Source organism: Rattus rattus, chromosome 5, assembly GCF_011064425.1.
Source record: "Rattus rattus isolate New Zealand chromosome 5, Rrattus_CSIRO_v1, whole genome shotgun sequence".
NCBI classification, from domain to species: Eukaryota; Metazoa; Chordata; class Mammalia; order Rodentia; family Muridae; genus Rattus; species Rattus rattus.
Genome location: NC_046158.1, coordinates 64467351 through 64470394, shown reverse-complemented (window position 1 = coordinate 64470394; position 3044 = coordinate 64467351). Strand labels below are relative to the sequence as shown.

Sequence of the window (3044 nt, the reverse complement as noted above, 5' to 3'; positions counted from 1 at the left end):
CATTGAAAATATATCAACATCCAAGAATATTTAAAAATAACTCCACAAGATTTCTTAAAAAGAACATATTCTATTGTGGTTTATATACATAGGTTTATATGTAACAATGAATGAAGAAAAAGGATCTGTGGATGTGCCCAAGAAAGACGGGAACTGTGCATGGCAAGGGCAGGTAGGAGAGAAGGAAGGATAGGAATTGTGTAATTATATTGTAACTAAAATAAGAAAATACTGTAAAAATAAATACAGCATGTCTCTTAAGTTATAACATTAACCATCTCAGAAGAAACTTTTTCAATGCAATCATAACATCTTTGTTTCTCAAACAATATATCATGGGGTTAAACATTGGAGTAACAACAGTATAGAAAAGAGAAAGGAATTTGTCTAATCCTGCTGAGTGGCTGGACTTTGGTCTCAAGTATGTAATGATACCTGATCCAAAGAATAAAGCTACAACAATAACGTGGGAAGAACATGTAGAGAAGGCCTTGGCTCTCCCAATTGCTGATGGCAGCTTCAGAATGTTTGAGATTATTTTCACATAAGATCCAAGAATCAGCATAAAGGGAATGGTGACCACTAAAAGGGCAATCACATAAATCAGCATCTCTATCATAAAAGTGTCCCCACAAGCTAGGGTCAGGACTGGAGGTATGTCACAGAAAAAGTGATTCAACTGATTTGACCCACAAAATGGTAGAGAGAAGATCCAATATGTGAACCCTATATGAACAGGAACTCCACTTATCCAACATCCAGCTGCCAGTTGTATACAGAGACTATTGTTCATGATGAGAGGGTATAGCAGTGGTTTGCAAATAGCAACATATCTGTCATAAGCCATAGCAGTCAGAATAAAGCACTCAGTGGCCCCAAAGACAAGAAAGAAATACATTTGTGTAGCACAAGCCATAAAAGAAATAATTTTGTCTTGTCTGTAGAGATCTGTTAATAACCTGGGAAGAGTTACTGACACATAACACATTTCCAAGAAAGAAAAATTACCAAGAAAAAAGTACATGGGAGTTCGTAGCGAAAGGTCAACCTTTGTAATAATGATAATAAGGCTATTGCCCATCAGGATAATTACATAGATTATCAAAAACACCCAAAAAAGAAATTCTTGCAAGTTGGGAACATCAGAAAAGCCAAGTAAGATGAATTCTACTAATGTGGAATGGTTCTGTTGAAGACTGTAGAGTGGATCCATCCATGGATGATTTATTTCAAGGTTTTAAAGTTCATTTACTCCATTGAGTTCAGATTTTTTTTAAAAGAAATGAAATCCTAAAAGTGTCAAATCCACAGACACAGGAGAGATGTTCAGTCATATTGATATGTGTGAGTTACTTTGAAACTTAGTCCTACTTCTTATATTTTTCTGGAATTTAAAAAAAAGAAGTATATTTAAAATCTTTTGTCCTGCAAATTTGGCAAAAGTGAAAATGGCAAAACACAGACTAGTGACAAAAGATCTCCTTAGGTCAGACTGCTTGTCCCTTGGCTACAAGCAACTGCTATTACTGTATAGCATTAAGTAACTAAACTCCACCTTTCCTTTAATTATTTGCCTTTTTTGTCACAGAAACTGTTTAGTCATATTTTATTTTTGATAAACTTTCCAATTAAGCTAAAAACATTTTCTTGGAGCTGCATCTCAGGTAAGAAGTTGAATGGTCCTTTAATAGAGTAATGTCCTATCCTGGTAAAGCTATCCTGGTTTCAAGAAACCTGGGCCAATCACTACGTGGGCAGGCATGTAGACAATGATAACAGAAATAAACATCTGTTGCATAATCAAAACTCATGTCACATCTCTACAAACAAAGAAGAGGTAATGTAGCACAATAAATAACATTTCCTCAAAATGTTGGTTGTGAATAAAAGTGATTTTCTTGTAGTAAATACAGAAACCTTTCATCATCCCTACTAATCTTAACAATTCTACTTAAGTCTGAGATTTGATTCCTGAAGGAATCCCTATTAAAGTTGCGAATTTCACAAAATTAATATGCAAAATAAAACCAAACGAAATTGAATTTGATCAGCACAATAATTAAACTGTATATATATAGTGATATATACTATTCTATAGTTCTATAGTAAGAAACTATATATATATATATATATATATATATATATATAACTATCATGTGGAATACATGTTTGTGCTTTAACTCTTTATTTCTCACTACCATATCATAGGTAAATGTCACAGTTACCACCACTTGTGTTTTTATCTTTTATCCAGCACAGATATTCAATATCTACTCCAGTATACCATGTCCTAGCTATCATTTTATTTTTCTTTAAATTTCTTTTAACCTGTGTATTGAGCTATGAACTATTTCAGAGTTGTGCATTTTGCAAAACTGAAACTCTCTTGAGTTTTGTACACTGTCCTTTGCATATTATAGATCTCAAACTCATTTTCTTTCCCACACATAAGAGCTTTTCTCTCTGCTATTAAGATTCTAAGTTTCTCTGTGCATGTCACAATGGCCAATGTTACAATGATTTGTAATTTTGACTTGATGTTTAATTTTCACTAACCCCATATTTCTGGCATCAATGACCTTTTAATTTTAAATTTTGTTTTTCAATAATTGCAAATCTCCAACATCTTCCCTCATTCAAAAAAGAAGAAACATCAAAGATTTCAATTTTCTAGATATGTATTATTTTATGCAAAGGAATGTCAAGTGGAATTTCTAATGTCTTTAATTGCAAACTCTAGTATATATCATAATCTCTAAAATTTGTATACTTTCTTCATGTTTTATTGCTTTATAATTACTTTTTCATTTTATATCTTTGCAAAAACTTTCAATATTTACACGAATTTTCCACACGTGTACACATGCAGCACAACACTAATAAAACTTATATATGAATAAACATCTTGAACATAGAAAATTAGTTTGTTCCAGATATTTTACTGAATAGATGATTTGATTTAATATATATCATCTCTTCATGAAGAATCATGAGGCTGCACAAATTGTTTGTGAAAATTCAACAAAGAAAAGAAGCTCAGTTTC

General features: G+C 32.2%; 1 pseudogene; it reads right to left on the bottom strand.

The window, feature by feature from the left end:
* Window positions 1–262: 262 nt before the first annotated feature.
* On the bottom strand, window positions 263–1217 carry LOC116900326 (annotated as a pseudogene).
* Between the last annotated feature and the right edge of the window lie 1827 nt (window positions 1218–3044).